General features: G+C 44.5%; 1 protein-coding gene and 1 long non-coding RNA gene across 4 annotated transcripts in view; both read right to left on the reverse strand.

The window, feature by feature from the left end:
• The window catches only part of Ston2 (stonin 2), a 142,497-nt gene that overhangs the window by 25,845 nt on the left and 89,616 nt on the right, over positions 1-27,036 (reverse strand). The window lies entirely within an intron of this gene.
• On the reverse strand, positions 14,970-19,623 carry LOC116080808. The gene is made up of 2 exons (XR_004114614.1): positions 18,389-19,623; positions 14,970-17,457 (listed from the first exon to the last, which is right to left on the reverse strand). It is a non-coding gene; the product is annotated as an uncharacterized LOC116080808 (long non-coding RNA).

The raw sequence follows: 27,036 nt of genomic DNA on the forward strand, positions 1-27,036 counted from the left end.
ACATACTGAGTCAAATGGCTTTTAGCCTGTTTATATGGAATGCTATTCTGAGAGGAGACGTAAATGAGATGCGAGGTGATAAGTACCAAGCAGAGGCTGTAGAGAGAAAAAGGAGAAAAGGAAAATGGCAGCTCTCAGAAAAAACACATGCACTTCATTTCCGAACTACAAACATTTTGAAGGTAAAGGCTCTGGCATTTCATTTTTATCTTTTTTTTTTCATTTTTATGCTGTTTTCATTCATTATTATTAGAATCTACGATATTGCCTGGCACCCAGCAAATATGTACTGGATCGGGCTCTGGGCTCATTTGCAGGTGCGTCTGTGAGTAAACACAGGAAAAGGAAGCCATCGGCGTGCTGGTGTGGGGACAAGTCTCATACTACAGTACAGATAAGCAGAAGTGCCCTTTGGCCCGGTGCTTGAGTTACTGCGCCACCAAAACCAACACACTGTGACAGGTCCATTCACAATAATACGAGGTCATGCCACAGGGAAGCCCCAGGAGAGGCTTCAAATATCAATACGGGAAAAATCTGCCCCCGTTTGTCACTGTCCCCAGTGAGCTGATAGTAACAGGAGCCACTATAGTACTCTGACTTAACTCAGTCTCCACGAGGAGAGAGTTCGTGGTCTGCAGGTGAAGAAAAAAAAATAGCTTAGACAACTCGTCTTTGGGCAAAACGTTCCTAATCAGTTTCTAAATCACCCTCTTCAAAGTAGAACACTCAGAGATACCCAGGACTGTACACATTCATGTCCCCGCACCTCCATGAGAAACAGAAGCCCATGCGCTTTCCTTCAGCTGGTGCCCTGATGGGTGAACACTAACCTACTGACCTACTTCTATAAGCATTCCATTGGTTTTATTCAGAGCAGTTTAATCTGTAAGAACTGCTCCTTGCATTGAATTTGTATTTTTGTATTTTTTAAAAAAAGATTCATTTAGTCTCTCTCTCTCTCTCACTGTGTATGTGTGTGTGTATGTGTGAGTGTGTGTGGTGTTTCTGTGCACTGCGTGAGTGTAGGTGTCCTTGGAGGCTAGAGGGCATTTTAATTTCCTGGAGTTGGAGTTAGAGGTGGTTTTGAGTCTCCAAACGTGGGTGCTGGGAACCACAAATGGGTCTTAGCTACTGAACAATCTCTCAAGCTCCAAATTCTTATTTTTCTTACTAATATGATTAATCTGGAATTTTTCCAGTGCTTTCTTCCAGAGGCAACTGTTCGTTCCTTGACTCATCTCTCTCGACAATGATTCTCGCCTCACCTCAAGCCCAGGCTAGTTTCAGAGCTCGTTCTGCCTTACCTCACAAGTGCTGGGATTACAGACCTCTAGCACCATGCCCAGCGTTTCTCTTTTGCAAACATTTTATTAAAACACCAAGCACATGGAAAAGAACAGAAATCCTGTCTATGTTTAAAGCTTGATGCATTTTTGGGAAACCATAAATGGATTCAAAGCCAGAACACGGCCAGCACCCAAAGCAACTTCACTTTGTCCTGCCATTCCTCCCACCAACTCTCCCTCCTCATAATCACTACTGTGACTGCTAACACCATGCAGGAGCTCGCAAACTCCTTTATGCTCATGAGATTCATTCAGGTTGTTGCATGTGCTATATGAACATTTCTGTATTGTATTCAAATGCATCCATCAATACGACAGTTTATCCCTTGGAATGTTTATAGGTAGTTGATAGTTTCCACATTTGGGCAATTATAGCTGGTGCCCTACTGAACATTCTTGTACATACTTTGGTACACACGAGGACGCATTATTTGAGTGCACTAAACAGGATTGTGTGCATCCAGTGCGCACAGTCACTCCATTAGCTTAGGCTTCCACACACTGTATGCATCCAGTGCGCATAGTCACTCCATTAGCTTAGGCTTTCACACACTGTATGCAGCCAGTGCGCACAGTCACTCCATTAGCTTAGGCTTCCACACACTGTATGCATCCAGTGCGCACAGTCACTCCACTAGCTTAGGCTTCCACACAGGGTCTGAGCTCTCTGTCGGACTTTACCTTTGCTCACACTTGATACTGCCTGACATTCTCACTCTCACTGTGATGATGCCTACAAAGTCTGTTCTATAGTAGAGTCACTTGGCTTTCACTGAAAACTAATGAGGGCTGCATAGCACCTCGGTGCATGTTTTATTGGTTATTTGGCTATCCTCTTTTATGAAGTGCTTTTTAAAATATTTATTGTTATGGTGAGAGTGTATGGTTGTGGAGCAAGCACCCCACAGCATGCACGTGGAGGTCAAGGATCATTCTGTGGAGTTGGTTCTCTCCTTCCACCTTTTCGTGGGATCTGCGGATTGAGCTCAGGTTACCGGGCTTACATGACAGCACCTTTTTCCTAGTGAGCCATCTTGCCAGCCCATGACATTATGTGGCTTTTGTGTGTTGTTTGCTAGGTCCCTGCTGATTCGAAGAAGTTTAGTTTCTGCGTGTGAGTGGTTTGTTAGACATGCTTATTGGCAATATTTCTTCCTATACAGTGGTTCACTTTTAATTTTCTTAATAGGAAAGCTCTTAATTAACAGACACTTTAAATTAAAATGTGACATAATTTTATGAATTATTTTACTTTATGGTTAGTGCTTTCTGTGTCTTACTTAAGATTCATTTGGAAGAGATTCTATTAGAAAGCCTGACTTGTGGCCACTGTCTACTGTAAGCCACTGTAGGGCTCTTTTTCTGGGAATTGCCTCATGAAGAAAACCTTTTTTCCATGAAGGTAAAAATGCATGCTATTCATCCATTGAGAGGGTGGTGCTCAGAAGGAACCGCCTACAAGCTCCTGCCAGGGGACAGAGCTGCTCGGGCTCTTGCCCCTTTCTGAGCCTGGCTGTTTCCACAACTCTCCCTGTAAAATTTCTCATTGGCCAGTATTGGTTTTTGTTGCTTGTCACCAAAGTGGCCTGCTGGTTCCTCAACTCACATTTTCTCCCCTGGATGGCCTCCATGCTTACCCATGGCTGTATCGGCCACATTCCTAACTGCTGGGATCAGACAGGCGGCATTCAAGGGAAGAAGGGCTTGCTTGGGCTTCCAGTTTATGAAGGGATATAGCTAGAACAGTGGTCCTCAGCTTTCCTAGTGCTGTTGGTTCGTTAGTACAGCTCCTCGTGTTGTGATGCCTCCAACCGGAACATTATTTTTGTTGCTACTTCATAACTGAAATTCTGCTACTATCATGAGTCATAATGTATCTGATACGCAACCCCTGTGAAAGGGTCATTCGAGCCCCAAGGGGTTTGTGACCCGTAGTCTGAGAACCAGTGATCCAGATGATCATGGTGTGAGTGTGTTATCAGGAAGCCTAAATCCGACCGGAAGTAGTACAGGGTTATAAAGCCTCAAGGCTGTGTCTGACCATCAGTGCCCCATCTCCTCCAGTATGGCTACCCCCACTTAGTAGTTCCACAGCCTTCTCAAACAGGTCACGACGGGCTCCAATACACAAACCTATAGGGGACATTCTACACTCAAACCACAATGGTACCCAGCACAGCTTGAACAATGACATTATATGAACAGAAAGTTCACCTTCAAGGAATTCAGTCCTCATCCGTCTATGATTACAGCAGGATGTTTTAAAAACAGGCTTCTGATATGTCCATGAGAAATAATAATACGTTCCTCTCACTAGCCTTTAGGGCAAATGTACCTAACACTGAGCATCTCCAATACAGTACGAGCACAACAAAACACTAAGCCTTTAATGAGCACCGGCAGAGACAGGCCTGAAGCTGTGCCCAAGGATCCTACTAAGTGTCCTTTCAGCTGGTGGCTATCGTAACAAGCGTTGATTTATTGAAATGGAAGGGCAAACGGTAATTAGGGAGTTTAAAAGAGCTCTAAGTATCAGCTAGCAGGCACAGGGAGGAGGCACACTGCTAAGAAACACTACTGTAACTGGAAAGATGTTGGGGACTCATCTCAGTGAGCATTCTCTCCAGTCCTCTGAGGCCAAGACAAAGCAGGGAGCCTGACAAAATAGCGCAAGTTATGCCTCTGAAGGCACCCAAGCTGGTAAACCATGGAAATGCTGGCAGAGGAGAGTAGAATAGGAGGCATCCCTTGACTGCATCTCTCTGGAAGTGTTTTCAGAATGCCAGTGATGACTTTGGCCCACCCAAGTGGTGGCAAAGCTTCGTCTCCTGGCACTGAGTGAGTGTGATTTTTTTCAAAACAGTCGGGATTAAAGCTATGAGTAAACGCCTGTGTTTTCAGGGGCATAGCAGTGTAGTATAGAAGTCTGGATCCGACTGCCTTTGGCTGGTGTCTGAAGCTTGGCTTAAATTTCCTAATGTGTCAGGAAGGATTAATATTGCATGCCATGGTGGGGTTGATAAATAGGATAACATATCTAGAGCCATTATGTCTTTGATTCTATTATTGTAAGGAAGAATGGCTTTTGTCTATTGAATATAAATTGGTTCAGAAAAGACTTCTGAAACAGAAATTTATACGTTTTAGCCATGATTAGGATCATTAGTCAACATCAAGACTGATATCGTCTCTAGATTTGTGCAGTGCAGGTCAGTCCAGAAATTATTTTTAGGACTGTGAACTGGCACAGCAGAACTACAGCACCCATGTGCTAACAGCAGGGCGCTTAGTTGCAGGGAATCCCTTGGTGTCTAGCCTCTGAGTCTAGTAACTCATGGCCTGTAGAGGGAGCCACTAAAGGTGGGCAGTTTTTCAGACCAGGAAAAATACAAGAGTGAATGGAAGAAAGAGACAGTCTCAAGGAACGGACATGCCCTGAAAATGGGGTTCTATATGGATATGCAGAGGGGCTGTTGGGAGAGTAGGGATGGATGCCTCTCTCTCCCTGGTAAGCTTTAGTGGGCCATGTCTTCAAAACAGCTAGCTGCTGCTACTGGCCAGGTAGAACAGGCTGACCCAATAGGTGAACCCGCTGTACAAGTGCTCTCTGGCCCGGAAATAGACTGTCAAATGCTCCCTACACTAAGGAACTTTGGGTCTCAGTGTCTTTATCGGTAAATGAGAGAACTCATGTTCCGTAAACGAGAGAACTCGTGTTTACTTCCCAGTACTAGGAAAATAAAATGATCTCAGGAGAAATAGTTATCACACTGTCTGGTGCATGCTCCTGCTTGGATTGAGATGTTGTTACAGTACTTATTATTGGTTTTAAACAAAGAAATACTAAATATTAGATCTAAATTACAGTTTTAAACTTTGCTGAATCTTGATCAATTGCTGTATTTTCGAAAGATAGTGTTTCTTCAAATAGTCCTTTATGCTTTCTTTTCATTTATTTTTACTTTTTTTTTGTTTTTTTTTTTTTTGTTTGTTTTGTTTTTTTTTTTTTTTTAGACAGGGTTTCTCTGTGTAGCCCTGGCTGTCCTGGAACTCACTTTATAGACCAGGATGGCCTCGAACTCAGAAATCCACCTGCCTCTGCCTCCCAAGTGCTGGGATTAAAGGCGTGAGCCACCACCGCCCGGCTATTTTTACATTTTTATGTGTGTGGGACTCTTACTCACATGTATATCTGTGTACCAGGTAATACAGTGCCTGTGGAGGACAGAAGGAGTTGGATTCCCTGGAATTAAGAGTTACAGACAGTTGTGAGCTACCTTGTAGGTACTGGGACTTGAACTCAGGTCCTCTGGAAGAGCCAGTCTTAACTGCTGAGCTGTCTCTGTAGCCTTTTATTTTCTTTCTTAAATCTATATAGATTTGGAGCACTGCTTAGTTAAGAGACTTTTTAAAAAGTTACTTAGTGGATTATCTAGGTTGTGTGCTCTCAGAGCTGACCATTCCTTGGACCAGTGAGGTAAAGAATGACGTTCTACTAAGTGGTAGTCTTACAAGGTTAATCTCTGGACAATAAAGGAGGTCGAGAATAATACCATTTTAATCATAGCTGTATATGCAGAAGGACAAAGTCTATGTGATTCCCTCAGTGGGAAAAACAGGAACTATAAATTTTCTCATTACTGACTCTTTTGAAAACAGACGTGAGTTTTCCCATGGATAGTTAGATATAAGTGCCAAAGACAGAAAGAGACTAAGCCAAAGGTGGTGTCATCAGAGTATCTTCCATACAGGTCATCATCTTTACAGTTCAAAACAATGGCTCTGTTAATGAAGGGGAAGGCAAAGGCCTGAAGACTGCATACATAGGTCCCTAAAGCTCTGTCCTTTGGCTACAGAACTCATCAATACCGTAAACCCTTCACTCTACATTTTAAAGTAAGGGAGATGGTTCAGATGATCCTGGAGTATAGACAGGATGAATCCATATCCATATTTCTAAGACCAATATTCATTCTTTCTTTTTTGCTTTTTTGAGACAAGGTTTCTCTGTATAGCCCTGGCTGTCCTGGAACTCACTCTGTAGACCAGGCTGGTCTCAAACTCAGAAATCCACCTTCCTCTGCCTCCCAAGTGCTAGGATTAAAGGCGTGCACCACCACTGCCCATCTTCATTCTTCTTTTTATTATGAAATTTAACCATGCAAGCCACAAGACAGACTGTTTTTAGAAAGCATTTTTAAAAATTCACACAGGTCTGATGAGGCACAAATGATGAACAAATAATGATAAAATATGAATTCATGTTAGCATGTATATATGGTGCTATCCTGCAGCCACTACAAAGATAGCCAGCCACCTGCTAATCATCATACCTGTCGACTGTCTTTCACCATCTGTGGCAATGACAGACACAGTACCCGTGGACCCTCATGATGACTCATTTAATTCTAACCCATGAGCAGCTGAGACTCCATGGAGGTGCAGATAGATGGGCCAGCATGAGCAACTTTTACCAGCTCATTGTGGCCAGCATATACGAGGTGGCAGCATCAGCAACGGTAGAGAAGTTTAAGTGACACAGAACCAAGGAATCTCATTGGCCTCTGGGAGTTATGTGTAAGTTAATTACTCTGACATCTACTGTATGCCAGGCCCTCAGGTTGTGGGCTTTAGATCCAGCACTGTACTAGCACAACATTAGTGCTTCTTGTTTGTGGGTTAGAGGGCTAGGGATGGAGAAGTTTGCTGCCCACCCGTAGTGTGCTGTCAGCTCTCTCAGGGCGGACAACAGGAAAGCTCCTACTTCCTTCCTTCTCTGTGTCCTCTTTCCAGGTCCTGTGATTCACATCTCTTTTTCACAGGCCTGAGAGTCTTCCGGGGTCCGATGCCTGTGAAATGTCAATCCTGGATCTGTTCTTTGACCTTTTAAAAACCATTTCCTCTAAGTGTTGAGTGGTTCTGTGACTGCCTGTCTGCTTCTAGCATGCCGTCCTCTGGCAACTCTCATCTGCCTTCCTTTCTCATCTGTGCCTGCATTTGGTCAACGTGTCAGGTTTAGGCTAGGATCTGAGCTAAAGAGCAATCACATGAGGACTCGGAGAAGGGAAGAGAGTTAGTCCAGGACCTAAATTTACTTCCTGGAAGATGGAGAAGATTTTTTATTCTTTTAACACATTGTATTACAAACTATAAAAGTGGTGTAGCATAATGCAAGAGCAAAGTAACAGGAGAATATGGGGCTCGGGATTCCAATACCACACTCCTGCCTGGCCACCTCTGCTCTGCTCAGCTCTCCTCTTCCCCCTTGCTAGGTTCCAATACAAGCCCGATACCAAAAAACCTCGTCAAATGTGAAGAAATGCTTCCAATTGGAAATGGCTGAAAGAGAAAAGGTTGTCTCTCAGAAATATCTGTTAAAAACAAAACAAAACAATAAAATTAACAGCTAGCACTCCTTTAATCCTAGCACTCTGGAGGCAGAGGCAGATACATCTGTGTATTTGAGACCAGGCTGGTCTACAGAGTGAGTTCCAGGACAGCCAGGGTCACACAGAGAAACACTTTCAAAAAACCAAAAACTAAAAAACCAAACCAAAGCAAACCAAACAAACCACAACAAAAAAAAATTATCACACACACACACACACACACACACACACACACACACACACACACACATATATACGCACACACACAGACATGCACAGGAGCTGTTAGATATTTGTGTCTCTTGACAATAGATGTTGTCATGAGTTTGAAATACGATGAACAGGATGAGGTGTGGAAGTTAGGCGACACAGCAGCCAGCTGCACGGTCAGGCAGTGGTTCAGCCGAGCTATGAGAGCGTCTGTTGGACTACATGTTTTCCTGAATAAGTCCACAAACAGGCCAATAGCCAGGAAAGCCAGAGAGTGTCTACAGCAAACCTCTGGAATTAGCCAAGGGCATCAGCTAGGAAAGCACCAGGACCTAGGTTAATAACTTTGCTGGTGCGAGGGAAGGGACAGCCATACTGCTTGGGAAGGTATGTGCCTTATGACTTGGCTGCTTGTCCACTCAATTATTTCTTGGTCTTTGGCCAACACGATGCCATACTGCCTCTACCTAAATAAATAAGCTACATGTGTGTATGTGGTGGCTGAGCAGAAGGTGTAAAGGCCACTAGGCATACCTTCCATTCTCGGCTGAAATCCCTTCCTGTCTATGAGGAGGAGAGTGTGTGCTTATAGCTCTGAACCTGGCTAGAACTGAATCTGTTTAGTGTGGGTATGCGACCAAGCTTAAAGGTAGGCAGGCTACGGACATTTCTGCACCAGTGGGTGCTGGTAAAAGTGACATCAGGAACATCCATACAGACAACTAACTCTTTAGAGGACTACAAGAGAAACAGCCAGTTTTACCTGCCCTAACTCTTAGCTGGGCTTGTTCTTTAGATGAATGGGGAAGGCCTGGGCTTTAAGAGCCTAGAGAAGTCAGGCTTTTGACTGAAACCCTACGCTTAGGCAAGGCCCCCAGGGTATTTCCTCTGAAATGGAAGACTCTAGGAGACCAAAGGACTTGCGTGTTCTAAGGTGACTGAGTCCCTCTGAGCTTCCTCTTCCTGGAGGATCACAGTCCATCGCTCTAGAGACCTAAGGGCTCTCGCCCTTCCTTCCAGGCAGCCAGAGAAACCTTCGGGCTTAGAATCAAAATGATCCTTTGGGTTTTTGTGGTCATTTTGTTTGTTTTCAGGTGCAATGGGCAGGATTAGCTATGATTTCATGAATCATAATGTTCTGTATTTACGGTAGCTGCACCGAGTTACAGAGAACTTCCAAGTCTTTTCAAAACAGAAATACTTTTCTGGTTGTTTCTACTTTTTGGTTTTATTTTAAATATGAACATCCTTTGATAGCAAACTCAACACTTCCCTTAAGAATTCTGCTTAGTTAAGGACCCTACTGAACACAATTACCAAGGCTCAGCCCTGTGTTTCTCCATCCCACCCCCTCTGCCTACCTTTTCCCTTCTGATACTCTTGTTTGATCATCCAAGGCCTCGCTCCACTTCATAAATTCTGACCCAAAGGCCTTACAAGGAAAATGAAAACCTGACTAACGACCTGATCAGTGGTGGGAATCCAGAGGCGGTAGGTCTGAGGTAAAAGACAAGGAAAGCAAATCATCAGACCCTTAGCTGCTGTGGCCAATAGGATCTTCTGGACCTTCCTTCCACCTAAGCTAGGTGCGCATAGTGATTCACCTCATTTCCACTGAGTAGCTCGACACTGAGCAAATCTGACAGACACCCTCCCCAGAGTCCCCAATCACATGAAATTAAAAAACAACAAACAAACAAACAAATAAACAAACACCACTACAATCTGCTGTCCTGGAACTCTCTAGTCCAGGCTGTCCTGGAACTTTAGATCCATCTGTCTCTGTCTCCCAAGTGCTGGGATTAAAGGCGCGTGACACCACCCCTGAACCTAGAAATCACTTTCTCTCATTATTTAGATGACAGAATTAAAATCCCCACATCAACTGACAAAGATTGGCTAGAACTAGCCATGGGTTTCTAGCCTGGGGCACACTGCCCTTATAATTACATAGGCAAGGACAGCAGTTTGGGGGATACCAGGGAAGTCAAGCCTGCAATGATGAGACATGAACACTTACAAAAGATACAGAAATTTGGGCTACTTTGAAAAGGTGTGTTTTGGCTTTAGTATGAAAAGCAGTTGAGCCAGGTGGTGGCGGCGCATGCCTTTAATCCTAGCACTTGAGAGGCAGAGACAGGCGGATTTCTGAGTTCGAGGGCAGCTTGGTCTACAGAGTGAGTTCCAGAACAGTCAGGGCTATACAGAAAAATCCTGTCTCGAAAAACAAAAACAAACAAACAAACAAAAAGAACAAAACAAAACAAAACAAATTAAAATTTTTGGCGGGGAGAGGTACTGGGACTTAAACCAAGGCCTTGCTTGCTTGCACTTAGCAGTCTACCATTAAGAGCCCCCCTACCCTACAAATGCATTTTTAGTAATATAACCCCCAAACCCAGTGCTCTTTCTTTAAAAAGGCTCAACATGCTGGGGGTTTTGTTGTTTTGTTTAAAGATTTATTTATTTATTATGTAGACAGTGTTCTGATGGCATGTATGGCTTCAGACCAGAAGAGGGTACCAGATTTCATTATAGATGGTTATGAGCCACCATGTGGTTGCTGGGAATTGAACTCAGGACCTCTGGAAGAGTAGACAGTGAGCAATCTCTCTAGGCCTTGAAGTGAAAAACTTGGTCGTAGGAGTTATAATAATCATACTGTGTAATAAAATCAATTAAGCCAAAATGACTGTTAAAGTCCATATGTCGCTGCTGTTCCAGAAGACCCAGGTTCTAGTTCCAGCTCATATCCATCTGTAACTCCAGTCTAAGGGGATCTGATGCCTACTTCTGGCCTCTACAGGCACAAGTGTAGTATAAGGGCATATATAAAGGCAAATGGCAAATAGACATAACAATTTTTTTTATTAAGGTTTACTAATTTTCTTCATTATCCCAGAAAGAAGTACAATTAGCTCTGAAGTCCAGAGTTTTCCTTGTCTCCAACTGAGACCCCAAGCTGCAGCTCTGAGTAATAACGGGGTACCTCTCCTAAAGACTACACCACTCACTGACCTTCCTCCCCAGTGCTCCCATCACACACACCCCCCCCCCCCCCCAATCCAGGAAAAAAAAAAAAAGAACCTCTCCATTTCTCATTCTTTCTTAGCTCTTGTCAATAAATAACACAGGTATACTAGTCAGAAAAACAACCCACACCCCGGCCCATTCTGGCATCTCCAATCTCAACAGTCATTCAGGAGCTTTGTTTGTTTCTCTATGTTAGCAAAAAGAATAAAAGAAAGTTTCCAAATGTGGCCATGGGTCTCTCTCAAAAGAAGCGCCTCAGTTTAAAAATGGAGGAAAATGTCCTGATGTGCTATTTACTGACTATAGATTAAACCTCTGCTTCTCCCCACCTTACACCTCTCTAAGGGACACAAAAGATTTGAAATGTCCCTCCTGCCTGCCCAGGATTCTTAGCTCTAGATGTGCATTAACAGTTTTGTTTCTTCCGAAGTTGCTCCATTGAATTGTCACAGAGAGCAGCTGTCCCCCAGACAATGAAGTTACCCGCACTCAAGCATTTCCAGTAGGCAGGGACAATGCTGGCAGAATTCTCAACTTGTTGCTATAGTGGCAGGAAGAATGTGATTCAGGCAGCTCTGCAGAGATCCAGATCCAAATCCCTCCAGCTCCCAGAGAGAACATTAACCCTTCCCTGCCCCCATTCAGGGGCAGAAACACTTGGGAAGAACCCTGCTCACCTCAGTGCAGTCCTCCTGGCATCTAATCATGCCATCCACCTAGTCAGTGCCCATTGATTTACACATCCTTATGTGGGTCCTGTGTTTTCATGGAAAACAAGTCAGGCATGGCCTTTGGTATTAAGTGTGAAGGAGGAGGTGGATGTTGAGTTATTGCTAAAACCACAACACTTTGTGCAGTATCAGCAAAGGCAACACCAGAAAACAATCTATGCAAGATAGTCAGAGTATTCGTTAGCTAACAGTAGTCGCTGTATGTGCTGGGTGAGGGCAGTGACTGGATAACTTGCCAGTGTTAATTTGACAAACAACAACACTAGAAATTTCTGCCCCAATGCTTTCATGCCTCCCACAAATTAGTTTAAATACGTTACTTAATTAAATCAAGTTTTTTGATTTATACCAGTAGCAAAATTACAGTTATGAAGTAGCACCAAAAAGTAATTTTATGGCTGGGGTCACTACTACATGAGGAACTGTATTAAAGGGTCCTAGCATTAGGAAGGTTGAGAACCAGTCACTGTGTTAGAGAATGATGTCACACAATTGCTGAACATGAGGCCATGGTCCCTCATTTATAGTACCTGGCGACAAAAATGCCAGGTAGTACTTAGAAAATACCCAAAGAAGTAGTGTCCAGGTCCTCTAAAACAGTTCCCACACCCCAGTTCATTTCTGTGGTCAAGGTACCACCTTTGGAAAATACACCTTAGAAATGACCTAAGTCTAATCCACACTTCTTTCCTTACACTGGGAGTGGAAATCTCATGTTATCAGACACACCTCCTTGGTTCAACTTCCTCATTTCCCACGGAGCACAGACAGAGGAAATCGGAGTTTCTCAGGAGGCTAGATGCTGTAAGTAGGTAATGCTATCCCATAAGCTATCGGGTGGAACAAGACAGCAGCTATCAGACTGCCAAGCAAAAGAGCTGAGAAGAGAGGGGGTTGGGGAAGTGCTTGCTGGGTGAGCAAAAGAAGAGCTTTGAGCTTTGATTTCTGTCAGAGGTCTTGTCTCAAAAAAATAAGGTAGAGGCCTGGTGGAGTGGAACAATCCAGCCCTTGGGAGGCAGAGGCAGATCTCTGTGAGTTCAGTGCCCGCTAGAGCTACATAGTGAAGCCTGGCTCTGGGCTGTGAGGTAAATCTGACAAAATGCACGGAAGTAAAAGCACAGCACAGAATGTCCCAGGCAAAGCGTATGACGAGTGGCCTGAACTGAAGTCCTCAGGCCAAGAATATCATCTGGTAGCCAGCTCGGGGAAGGGTCTCACTGTATAGCTCTAGCTGGCATTGAAACACTGATGTCCTACCTCAACAGGAGGCTCAGGCTACCATTAAAGAAGGAAAGACGAGCTCCCAGGAAAGGACACCCATCCAAACAGCTTAATCATAGCATCTGAGCTGGGGTCTGGGAAAAGAGCCCAAGGACCAGCGGAGATAAAACACCACTTGTTTTTTTTTTGTTTTTGTTTTTGTTTTTGTTTTTTTGAGATAGGGTTTTTGTATAGCCCTGGCTCAGATATTCTCCTGCCTCTGCTTCCCAAGTGCTGGGATTAAAGGCATGCGCTACCACTGCCCTGAAGAAACTGGTCACTTTTTACCCAGACATAAAAATGACAAGGAAGGAATGTCATAAGGCCTGGAGTAGTGATGTCACCTATTGCTACTCTCCTGGAGTTGGAGAAGAGAGTTGGAGTGACCTGCAAACTTATGACTTAGAGGACAAGGGGGTGGAAATGGAGGCATTCCGTAGAGACTTCAGCCAGTTCTCTACAGCACTCCTTTCTTATGAAAGCCCATCAGATAGATCCCAATGGAGTCTGATGTTACTTCCGCATTACCAGGTGTAAAAAGATTCGCTCCAAAGGCGGACTGTCTTTACCTCTTGGCTGTGAGGGGATTCTACAGTGGTTCCTTGATCCTTTCCAAAGAAGGATGAGGAAATGAACATTATTGGGTCATAACCCAGGGATCCTGCAGCTTGTATTATCTTTTTTTTTTTTTTTGAGACAGGGTTTCTCTTATGTAGTCCTGGAACTTGTTATGTAGACAAGACTGGTCTCAAACTCACAGGTAGGTGCCTACCCCACTACTGGGATTAAAGGTATGCCTAACCTGCAGTTGTTTGTGGCAACAACTGATATATCCAACACAGTAAGAGTTCACCTGTAGTGTAAGAGGTAAAATAGTGTTTGCTTTTCCTTAGCATGTGACAGAAATAAGAGAGCTCTGATAGTTTTCCTCACTATACCATAGATCTAGAGTCCTATTCCCTTCTTAATGCCCAGGACTCAAGAGTACATTCCCGTGTTCTCAGTTCCAGGGAACACAGGGTAAATATTACATAATTCTAATTATCAATCCAGATTTGTGCTTTTTCCCCCATCTATTATCAGGGCCAATGTGCTTTCCCTGAAGACGATAATAAAGTGTATTTCTACAGTTAAAATTGGAGTCAGTAACAGAGTTGGAAACACCAAATGTTACTGGCTTAAGTACCGGACAAACTGGAATCAATGCATTTGCAGTGATGACAAGTCAGTGAGTGGACTGGCAAACCCACACAGTTACTGGCTTTTAATCTTGGTCAATCACTGGAGCTTTGCAATCTACAGATTCTAAGTCCCCATCAACAAACAGCTGATGAAGTACCCTAACACAAATACAGACCCATACCGTTAGAACCATAATGGTAATGGTGACACTCAAACAGAGGACACCTTACCCATCACCAATCTGACAGAGAACCATAATGGTAATGGTGACACTCAAACAGAGGACACCTTACCCATCACCAATCTGACAGAATTCCATGTGCTGACCAAATCAGTTCTGTGATGACAGCTGACACAAAATTGTGTACAGGAACGAGGACCAGGAAGACCAAATGTATCAGTTAGCTGTGAGTTACGTAACAAACCAATCTAAATTCTCACTTAAAACAAGAAGCCCTTGTTATTGGTCACGGGTCTGTGGCGGGATAGGTTTGTCTGACTGTGCTGGGACATTCAAGTGTCAGGACAGTTGGCTAGTACAATCACCATCGGCTGGTGAAAGGGTGTCACTGAGCCACTGTAAGCCATTCATGGAACGCCTATTCCAAGAGAGCAAGCACAAGTGTACGAAGTCTCCCAAGGTCTGGACTAAGGAACACACATTTTTACTTCCGCATTTCTACTGGCCGATGCAAGTAAAGAAGCCAAGTCTAGATGGGAAGTCTGGGGAAACAAACGGCACCACTTGGCAAAAAGGAGTCACAATACCCGTCGCAATGGAGTACATTCGAAGACAATGACTGCATCTGTCACTTTTTTTTTTAATCGCAATCAAGTTATTACACAGAATGGGGGGAAAATGTCACACCCGGCCATGTGGGCTTCCCAAGCAAGGGCCACCATTTTGACTTTCCTCTAGAAAAGATACAAGGTTTGTACATTAAAGCTTCATCCTGGAGCTGGAACTGGCTCAGTGGTTAAGAGCACTTGTTGCTCCTATGGAAGATCCAGGCTCAGTTCCCAGCGCCCACTTGGAGCTCATAACTGTTTGCAGCTCTAGTTCCAGGGGATCCAACACCTTTTGTCCTCTGAAGCCACTGCATGCATGTGTTATACATTGGTTCAGGCAAAGCAGTCATATGCATCAAATATTCTTTTTGCTAGGTAGTTATGGTGCATACCTTTAATCCCAGCACTAAGGAGGCAGAGGCAGACCGATCTCTGAGAGTTCGAGGCCAGCCTGGTCTAAAGAGTGAGTTCTGAGACAGCCAGGACCACAGAGAAACCTAGTCTTGAAAACCTAACCCCTCCCCCAGACCACCCCCCCCAAAGCTACATCCCTCTTTTCACTTCTGCCCTGCTTTGCATATGCATGCACACACCTTAAAAGCTTTACAACCTCAGTTTGGCACCAAAGAAGAGTCATCTGGTTGGACTTGAAGATATGCCTGACCTGAGGATCTGATAATTACTTTTACTTTAGCGGAGGGCTGCTGGCTCCACTAGCTGACTTCATCACTGGCTTCTTCACACCATCTCTCTGCTTCATTCACCTTTGCCCCACTGTCACCACTTAGGAAACAGGCGAAAGCTACCTGGACTGCATCTGCAAACTGGTTTCCCTGACCTACATTCTGACGTGTATGCAGCCGGCAGTTATTATATAGCATCCCCACAGACTAAGGAGCGGCTTCTGCTTTGTTTTGCTTTAGAATAATCACCATGACCTTGTGGAGACTGCCATTCACCCTTGCCACTGGAATGCTTTAAATACCTACTTGTGAGGTCTGGACAGCATGGGGTGGAAGAAGAGAAGAATTCCAAAAACCCAGCATAATAGAAGAGACAGCTCTACTAGGAAATGCCGGAAGGCTCCTTGGAGGGAATTCTTCAAGTGGGAACGCATAACTTTCTCAAAAACAAAGCTGCCTTGAATGAATTGCCCGACTCTGACTTATTAACGTAAGTCTAGTTTTCCCTTTCTTTCTTTCTTTCTTTTTTTTCTTTTTTTGGTTTTGCGAGACAGGTTTTCTCTGTGTCCTTGGCTGTCCTGGAATTCACTCTGTAGACCAGGCTGGCCTCGAACTCAGAGATCCACCTACCTCTGTCGGGACTAAAGTCATGCGTAAATCTACTTTTCAACCTGCTGGGTAGGTTCAAATGTTTATAATACCAAGGACAGAGAGTGCAAAACACAAGAGGATAATAAGAGATGGGAAAATCACCATGAAGAAGCCTCAGGAAAGCCAAATTAAGCAAGCATTGCATCCAATTTGTTTCAATACAAAAGCCTGGTTCATGAGATCACCGAGGGGAAGAGCAGACTACCCTCTTCTAACACGGATTCTGCCCCAGAGTTCCGGATCTAGGAGAGAGACAGGTTTGACAGGGAGAGTGATCTAATTTTACCATAATGTGAAGTACTCAGTGTGTTAATGCTTACAGAGCCAGAACGGCTCTCCCTGCCAAACATCGTCTGGGTTGGCTCGGAACTCGTCCATTTGCTCTCTGTCATAATTGGACAGTCACGGATTTAAACTTGTAATTTCCAGGTAAAACCACTCCGCCACAGGGTTTCTCACTTCCGTTTGTCAACCACTTGGCGTCAAAACAAATACCATCCATGGATCAGAAGGCAAAGAGCTGGCTGACTGGGAGGCAGTCAGTCACTCTCAGCTTTTAATTAGTAGAGGGGAAGCCATACGGATGAGGGAGCAAACATCTGGCATTATCACCCCAGGAACACCTAATGACAATGAAGACAGGCTACCGACTCTTCAGCAGAAGGCACACGGGACTTCCTGCGGACCGGGGGAGGAGCGTAAGGACGCTTTTCACCCAGCTCCCCTCCCCCTCCGCTCTCACAAACCAATCATAGGCTCAAGTGCTCTCCTAGCCTCATTGGTTTGCTTGTTTTGCTTTTATCTGTTCATTGGTGCTCAAAAACCCAGGTATGTCCGGTAGAGGCGACTTCTTAGTACAGAATCCCAGTGCAGCCTGAACCAAGATGCCAAAGAATGATGCACTGGAGAGGCACCTGGGCATGTGCCAGGCATCCACAGGGCTCACGCAGGGCGCCTCAGCTTAGGGCAATTTCGGTCGTAGTATTCTGTTCTGCTTGCCTCTCAGCTCCGCGCATCTTCCCACTCTAATGCAATCATGAGATAATTCCTCAGGGCTGTTGACAGCATAGCGTGTCTCAAATAACGCGGTGCTGGTGTGATTGAGTTAACTTGGCCGGCCCCTTTATCTTGCCTTTCACACATTGTTCTTTTATTTTCTTCTCCCAGGTATTAGTTGAGGCTGGACCAGGAAGCAGAGGCAGCAGTTTTATTCCTTCGAATACCAGTGCATTCTCCGGCCTGTTTTCAGACTATCTGAAGCACAGCTAACAATGCACTACTTGACTGCTCTGAATGACTCTCACCCACAGCATTGAGCGAGAGGATCCCTTGGCCAGGGCTCCACACCAGAAACCTGTTTCCCAGCCTCCTCCATCTGCCTGGCGACCCTTGCCTCAGCACACAGTACAAAGATCTCCGTTTTTCTCCCTTAAATATCACAGGAGGCCCACATCAAAAACCAGGCCTCTTTCTTCCTGGAATGCTGCCAATTTAATCTAACACGTCCAGGCTCACATAAATCTAATTAAGCTCACTTATCTTTTAAGACCCCCACCCCCACCCCAAACACCACCTCTTGTCACCTCTCCACAGAGGTGGAGAGGCCTTTTAAAATAGGACTTTCTCTTTGCTTTTCAACCAAAATGTCACGCAGGTTTACTTTAAAGCTATAGCAGTCAGATGTACACTACAATTAGTCAGTCAGTAGGATCCATGTATTAAAATGCCCACAAGTCCTTAACACTTTTTTTTTTTTAATCAAACCTAATTTGGCTACTTGGTGAGCAATTGGGGGAGCGGTAGGGTTGAAGTGAAGGGAAGTGGGGAGGCGGGGGGTGGAGTTTGGAGGAGAGGGTCTCCCCAAGGCCAAAAGGGTAAGCTATACCAATCAGAAGTCAGAGTGTGTTTAAGTTCTGCTTTAAGCGAGGCTCTCGGGTTACAAGTTCTAAAGAACTGCTCCCGAGAAAGACATTTCTTTGTCCCAGGACCACTGAGAATTAGCCAAACAGAACACCTCTCCGAAACTCTCCCACCTCAACACAATCGATCAGGAAAGCCAAACAGGACAGCGAAGAGGTCCATGAAGAGATTCTGTTGCAAGTAGCTCTTACCACGGCGAGCAGAGTCCCCCTGGGAACCCCAACCCGGGCTCTGGATCCTCCTGGTTCAAAGAGGTGGCGGTGAGGGGTCCTGGTGGTGGGTGCGGGTGGAGGTGTGCTCGGTGCATGCTTCAACCGGACTCCCGGCAGTCTGCCTGCCTGTCTGCCACTCACTCAGTCCTCTTGTCTGGGTGGGAAGGGCCAAGCCGAAGGGGGGTGGGGGCGGAGTGCAGGTTACTCACTGGCCTTCCCAGGCAGACACACCCAGGAGGAGGGAGAGGCAAGGCGGACTGGGAGATTCTTCTGAGCCACTGCCTGAGAGCTATTCTGATTCCTTTTGTTATTACTTCCTGAACTCTGAGCTAAGTAGTCTTGAGCCTAGGTGCATAAAGGAGGCAAATAACCCGCAGCGATTAGATTGCAAGAATGTAACGCAAAGGTTGCTTCCAAAGAAAGAAACTCAAGCATACACCTCAGACTGAACCCCCACACCGACCCTGTCTGTTTTGCTGTGTTTTAGTTATCAACACTGAATCAACAAGAAAGTGAATGGTTACCCTGGGGCAGAAGCTGGAAGAGCCCAGAGCGAGAGAATCAGACGTAGTTCTAAAATAACCTGTAGGACTGATTTTAGAGAAATGGGTTGCTCAACTGTCTCCCACAGTCTATGGAATACATTTTGTATAAGATGCACATTATTGAGACAGGAATCTATAAAGGGAGATGCTGGAAATGGAGCCACTTGGTGAGTAGAGTAACTTACCTGGTAGCCTGGTGGAGGGTGGATCCTGAAAGGAAGTCTTTCTCAGATAGAAGGATTGTATTGTGACCTGTCTGTCAGGGTCCTTGGGGGTATACAGAAACAAAAACAGCCCTGAGGACTCAAAGAAGATGAAGGGGAACTCTAGGGAGTCTGATCCTTCCCTCCTTTAACCCTGAGATGTAAGATGCTCTTAGGACGGAGGTCCCAGATGGCACACTGAAGCTCCTGCTCAGCTAGCCCCAGAGTAGAAAGCACAGATTTTTGGACCCTGGTTTGCCAGAATTCAAGACTTCTTACACTTCTTACTGTCCCAGAACACTACCAAGCATGTCGACACTACATTAAACAAAACAGTCTTTTATGTTACCTAAGATCAAGACACCTTTTCTCAAATGGTTTAGCTTTTCTGTAACTGATATTTCAAGAGATAAAGTTTATGGGACAAAAGTGAAAAAAAGTTTCTTTATTGTAGCTTCTCAATGCTTCTCTCTCTCTCTCTCTCTCTCTCTCTCTCTCTCTCTCTCTCTCTCTCTCTCTCTGGTTTTTCAAGACAGGAATTTTTTTTTTCTGTAAATCCTCCTGCCTCTGCCTAGCTGCGTGCTGGGATTAAAGGCATGCGCCACCACTGCCCAGCTTTCTCAACGCTTTTAATAAGCTATTGTAAGGTGTGGTGATTCATACCTGAACTCCCAGCTCTCTCTAAGGCAGGGGGATGGCCACCAATCTGATGCTTGCCCTATCTCAATAAAGACATAAATTGAATGGGTGGGAATATGGAGCAGAGGCAGGCAAATCTCAAGGCCAGACTATTCTACATATTGACTTCAAGATGAGGCAGGGCTACAAAATGAGACCGTGCCTCAAAAACTCAACAATCTGGGGCTGGTGAGATGGCCCAGCAGGTAAGAGCACTGACTGCTCTTCCAAAGGTCCCGAGTTCGGATTCCAGCAGCCACATGGTGGCTCACAACCACCCGTAATGAGATCTGATGCCCTCTTCTGGTACTTCTGAAGACAGCTACAGTTAACTAAGCAGAAGCAGGGGTGGGGGTTGGGGGGTGGGGTGGGGGGGGTGGGGGGCCCTCACAGGAGGAGCAAGTGGGGCCCAGCAGAGGTCCTGACTTCAATTATTAGCAGCCACATATACGAGAGCTCACGGCCATCTGTACAGCTACAGTATACTCATACACATTAAATAAATAAATAAATAAAAGCTCAACAATTCAACTCAGCTCAGCTTAACTCAACTCAACCAAAAACCAAAGATCCGTGGGAAGGGGGGACTGGACAGATGATTGGTTAAGATCGAGGGCTGCTCTTGCAGAGGACCTGGGTTTAGTTCCCAGAACTCCTGACACAGCAACTCCAGCTTAAGGAGACCCAACTATTCCTTCAGGCCTGCAAGGGTACCTTGCACACATATGGTATATAGTCACACTGACACACACACAGCTGAACATAAATCTTGAAAAATTATTTTTAAAAATGTAAAAAGCAGCCAGGGGAAGCTTTTTCTTTCTCCTTTTTTTTTTTTAAAGGTTTATTTATTTATTATATGTAAGTACACTGTAGCTGTTTTTAGACACACCAGAAGAGGGCATCAGATCTCATTATGGATGGTTGTGAGCCACCATGTGGTTGCTGGGATTTGAACAGTAGTCAGTGCCCTTAACTGCTGAGCCATCTCTCCAGCACCTGCTTTTTTTCTCCTAGTTCCAGCTCTCATAGTTTTCTTCATGCTGGATGACTACATTAGACTGTAATTGATGGTTAAATTATAAAATGTGACGTGTGCCAGGTGGTGGTGGCATATACTTTTAATACAGGCACTTGGAGGCAGAGGCAGATGGACCTCTGTGAGTTCGAGGCCAGCCTGGTCTACAAAGTGCGTTCCAGGACAGCTAGGGCTAAAAAGAGAAACCTGGTCTTGAAAATCCCTCATTCCCTCCCCCCTCAAAAACAAACAAACAAACAAAACAAAAAACAAAAAACCCAAAAAAAACCCTTTAAAATGCTAAAACATATTGTGAATCTGCAAGCTTGGAGTCCATGTGTTTATTCTTTCTCAAAGGACTTTGGGTTTTGTTTTTCTTGATGAGAGGGGATGGTTTAGACTCAGCAAACACTAATATGTAAGCAAATTATTGTGTTTTTCACTCCACCCTCAAAATTTGTTTTTAAATTTATAAAAAAAAAAATCTATTGTGAAAACTTTCAAGTGATGTATAAGAGTATAAAATAAAAAGTGACCTCCCATTCCTCCTCAAACCAGTCCTGTTCCTCCAGGGAAAGCACCACTAGCAATTTCTTAGGTTTCTGGCCACAATGAATGCACTTTTTAAAATAACACACCCTGGCTAAAGTATAGGCCTGATGTGCTATTCAGCACATTTGTTTCTAACTTAATGATATAGGAGAGTAGTTCCCATATCAGCATACTGAACTGTTATTAGCACATCATAGTCAAGAAAAGTCGAGGGAGGTTAGGGCTGGGGAGGATGCTCAGTGGAAGAGCACCTGCCTGGCATGTGCACAAGCCCAGAGTTTGGTCCCCAGCAATGGGAGGAGGGAAGTAAAATAAGGGGAGTCTAAAAAACCTGGGGTTACTGTGCTATAAAATTGTCCTCTAGGGAATGGAGAGATGGCTTAGTGGTTAACAGTTCCCTAAGTCTATGTGTCAATCACAACTGTTTGTAATTCCAGTTCCAGGTGATGAGACACATTCTTCTGGCTTATGAGGGGACCAGGCGTGGTGTATAGACAGACATGCAAGCAAAACAGCCATAACTTTTTAAAATATATAACTTTTTAAAAATTAAAAGTATATTAATTAAAGGTATGGCTATGTTTGCATCCCACACCAGTCCTGGTTTAACCTCCACTTGAAGCTTATGTGTAGAGCTGGGGGGTTAGGGAGGGTGGAGGGCTGGGGAGAACAGGATGGGATGGAACATGACAGGGATGGCGGCTGGTATAGCAGTTCTCAACCTGTGGGCCTGATAGTAGGCTGTAACTTTCAGCAGGGCTGGACACACAGGAGCTCGGCAGCTGTCTGAGTCTGTGTTCCCTCCTCCCACATCTTCTCATCTAAGTTAGACGAGTCCTCATGTCCAGTGGGGTCATGGCTAACAAGTGAATGTTGTTTCTTAGTCTCATCTATGATGAACACTCACTGACCATCTGGAAAGAGGCCAACCCTAGGGATAGGTAACTCAGTTGTTTAATGCTGAAATAGGCAGCATTAAAAAGATAGAAATATGCCCCTTGGCTACTCTAGACTCAATGGGAAGGAAGAAACACCAAGTGTCCATTGGTGTTGAAGAGAGCATTTGAACCCTGTTACCTATGCTCTGATGAGTCATCACTGCAAAACCAAGCTGGCCTCAAACGTACAGAAATCTGCCCGTCTCTACCTCCTGAGCACTGGGATTAAAGGCATGCACCACCATGGCCAGCTTCAAATTACTTTCCAAGAAAATATTTGCAAAATGAATCTTCCTTATTAGATTATGGAAATTTTCAAACATATATAAAAGTGGAGAAAAAGGTAATACAAACTTTCACATACGTCCACTTAACAATTCAAAAATTGATGTGTATTAGGACCCAGTTGGTTCAGCCATGTCCCTATTGAACATTCAGTCCTAGCGCGTACTAGTGGAGTCTTTAGTGGGCGGGACTTAGTAGACAGTCTTAAGTTCACATGAAGACAACTGTGGGACGTGTACCCTTTCTCTTTTACTTTGTAGCCATGAGGTATGTGATTTTACTCTGCCATGGACTCCTACTGGGGTGTACAGTTGATCATGGAGAATATGGAGGTTTGAGAAATATCTTCAATAGGCTCAGGCATTTGAAGACTTGGTCCCCACTGATGCTGGTTTTGGAAGCTATAGAACTTTTAGGACATGGATTCTTTCTGGAGGGTGTGCTTTTAGAGTTTATAACCTCCCTGTTTCCAGTTCTCTCTCTCTCTCTCTGCTTCCTTTGTGTGACTGAGACGTGACTTCTCAGCTTTTTGTTCCTGCAACCTGTTACCATAATTCCTCTGGCAAGGATTCTCTCTCTCTCAAAACATAAGCCAAAATAAACATTTTTCCCTTGAGTTTGCCGTTGGCCATGATGTTTTATCACAGCAACAAAAAGTAACTAATACAAACAAGAACTTCTAAAGCTGAGCCAAGGTAAATATTTTCTCTTTATAAATGGATAATCTCAGGTATTTCACTATAGTAACACAAAGCTGACTAGCGCACCTTCTACAGTAGAATGACCTGCATCCTTTAAACAACATCCTATAATGTCTTAGCCCTCCAGGACGGTAATCGGAAATGGGGACTTTACAGAGGTGACTCAAGATGAGTCATGATGGATTTGGGTGGGCCCCCTGAATCTAATCAGTGTTTTCCTTGTAAGAAAGGCAATGCTATATGGGCAAGAAGGCAGCATAAAGTGGAGGAAGAGACTGGCATTAGGTTACTACAAGCCAAAGAGTGCCAAAGGTGGCCGGAAGTCACTTGATACCTTAAAACCATGTTGGGTTTGGAGTTCTGGTCTCTAGAACTGTAAAATCATAAATTTGTACTGTGTTAAGATACCTAGTTCATGTTAATTTCTTACAATAAGATAGCCAGAGAACTCAAATCCAAAGTATAGGATGGGTTGTGGGTGGAGATCCGAGGTGGGAGAACATGAATCAGCTCGAATCTGCCTCACATCAACAAGGTCTGTGGCCGGCTCTTCAAAGCTGCACAGGTACCAACAGGCTAGGCTGCTTTCCCTGAAAGGCGGATGGGCAGAAGCTGCCCGACCGGCTGGCACAGACACGTCCTGATGAGAATGCTCTTTGTGCAGTTGGGCAGCTTTCGTCTCTTCAGATGGGGGAGGGGAAACATGAAAATGGCTCAGGCGTGGTGGGAGGGCTGGCCTGTCTGAGACGTCCCGTAGCTAGGGTACCATCTGTGGCCTAATGAAGACATATGTGCACGGAAGCAAGCTGCTAAGTTACCTACCTGTAAAGGTCAGCAAGGGCTGGCCACCCCTCAGCACCGAGAATTCATCACCATAATGAAGAGGGAACATGGTAGGCAATGGTGCTGCCATGATACCTGTTATGGAGCCACTGCCTGTATATTTAAAACACTAAATAATGATGGTGGTTGTCTGTGTTCCTTAATACTCTGCATGGAGCGGGATGTTAGAGAGACAAAAAGAGCCTTGTGTGTCAGGAATGGCAAGATTACAAAGCCTGTCTGTCTGTCTGTCTCTCAGTTTTTTTTTTAAGACAGGGTTTCTCTGTGTAGCCCTGGATGTCTTGGAACTCACTTTGTGACCACGCTGGCCTTGAACTCAGAGATCCACCTGCCTCCGCCTCCTGAGTGCTGGTTTTGAAGGCATGCGCCACCACTGTCCCCCAGTTTTACAGCTCAGGGAGAGCCATCGTCAACTTTTTCCTCACACACAGTGAATTCTAACCAGGGGTCAGCTATGGCAAGGAAGGAAGTAGAGAAGGCTGGAAGTCTTCCCCTCACACTTGGGTACTAACCTTATTGGTTTCCCTAAATCTGTGTTTGTTCAACCATCCTAATGCTGTGGCCCTTTAAATACAGTTCCTGCTATGGTGACCCCCAACCATAATTTTTTTGTTGTTGTTGCTACTTCATAACTGTAATTTTGCTACTCTATGAATCATGTAAATATCTGATATGCAGGATGTCTGATATTCAAGCACTGAAAGGGTCTTTCTCCCCTAAAGGGGTCTTCACCCGCAGGCTGAGAACCACTGTACTAAAAATGAAGCCAAGGCCACAGCTGAAAGAAACATTTAAGGAGGACTAAAATATCTAACTATGAGTGAATAAGAAGTATCCAGGATGGTTGAGTGTGTGTGTGTGTGTGTGTGTGCATGTGTAGTTAGGTTTTACTCTTCCTCCCAGCCCCATGTTTCCAGGAATAAGACTCAGAATATATTTACAAATACCTTGACTATATAGCCAGGTTCTTCTCTGACTAGCTCATAATTTAAAATATCCCATTTATATTAATCTGTATTCTGTCATGTGGCTGGTTACCTGTGCTCAGGTACCCTGTGTCTGTCTTGTCACATCTTCCCAGGTGAAATTTTGCATGCCTTACACTATTTCAGCATCTTTTCTCCCTACAGGGGGTCCCACCTCCCATTTCCTGCCTAGCCTATAGGCCATCAGTTTTATTACTGACAGGGGCCACATCTATACAGACATAAGCTATTTTCTCTACATGCTAGCCTTTCTTAGTGACTCCGTGAACTGATAGTAATACTATAGATCCTTGCCACATGCAGATTCTAGTCCTATGTATCTTTGGAACTGTGGACATGGATATCATATGTCACTTTGTGCTGAGGTAGGTGTGGTGTGTGTGTGTGTGTGTGTGTGTGTGTGTATGTGTGTGTGTGTGTGTATGTGTGTGTGTGTGTGTAATTCCTTTTTTCTGCTTTTTAAAGCCAAAGTCCAGTCAGATAACCAAGGCTGCTTTGGAACTTGATATACAGGCAACGCTGGCCTCAAATGTGCAATTCTCCTGCCTGGCCTCTTGAATTCTGGAATCTCAGGAGTGAGCCACCATGCCCAGCCGTGCTAACACCTTTACTCTTGCCTCCCCTGTTTAGTCTACTCAGCCTCTCTCAGTAAGTCCTAATCCTGTGTCACTGTCTGGGAAACTGCCTAGAAAAGGCAGAGCCAGAGCTGGTGCCATGTTTGAGTGATGCCATTCCAGCTCCACAGGAACACAGACACTAAGGAGAGAGGGGAGAAAGCCACAGAACCAGTGACAAGCATAAATGAGGCTCCTGGCTTATTCATCTCTCTACCCTCACACACCACCTACAATGCAAGCAATGAACTCTGATCTAAACACGAAGTCTCCTTACAAAGATGCTCTATATACTTAAATCTAGTCATGGGGCAGAAGGAAAGAAAACAACCATGAGGAAGCTGCATGAAGAGGGCTCACAGCCACATTTCCCCTCCTTTCCCTAAAGAACAGCTAGCTGATGCCAGAGCCATGGAAACAAACAAACAAAAATCCCAGAATCCCACACACCCTAGCCTGACTTCTGCCAGCCATTGCACAAAAGGCAAGTGCCCCAACTCCACAACTATTAAACAGTTTAATGCAGACTTGGCCCGTCATCTTTGCAGGGAACAAACCCCACTGAGAGATACTGATTTTTTTTTTTATCCTCTAACAAAACAGTAAAGTTTTTCTTAAGGCCAGTAGTTAACATTAAATGGACCAAAATTAGTTTTAACCGCTCAGAAGAGGCCACTGGATTGTTCCCAAGCCCAGGACCTGGCAAAACGAAGCTCCTAAGGATGCTGAGTGCCATCACCGGGAGGCTTGTGCAAAGGGATGGCCTTGGCAGGCTCCTGACAGTCTTGAGGCACATTTTAGGACCAGCTCCTTTCCCCAGACACTGCAAAGGATGGACTTACTGACCCAGCACCATCCAGAAGCAAACAGGGACACCCAGCTTGCTTTGTGGATTTGGGGTGATTCCCTTTCATACTAGAAAATAACCAAGATTCCATAAGTAAATAACACTAAAGACTCCATGGCTTTAGATACATCATAAACAAACTCTATCTTTGAATACAGAAGTGAAAAACTGGCCTTTTTGCTTGATGAACATGCTTTAAGATCTCTTTTAAATTCCAAGGAAATTAATTTCTTTTCCTTGGAAAGAAATTCCAAGGAAAAGTCACTGTTGCTCAAATATTACAAGTCTTTTACTGTTGAATTCTCTAGATTGTATGGTATCATATCAAACCTAACACGTCTTTACTGTTTTGTCTTTATAGAATTAAGTTTACATATTTTCAAGTATGGTGGAAGTTGACATATGAAAAAAGATTTT

The sequence above is a fragment of the Mastomys coucha genome, unplaced genomic scaffold (assembly GCF_008632895.1).
Source record: "Mastomys coucha isolate ucsf_1 unplaced genomic scaffold, UCSF_Mcou_1 pScaffold6, whole genome shotgun sequence".
In the NCBI taxonomy this organism is placed as follows: domain Eukaryota; kingdom Metazoa; phylum Chordata; class Mammalia; order Rodentia; family Muridae; genus Mastomys; species Mastomys coucha.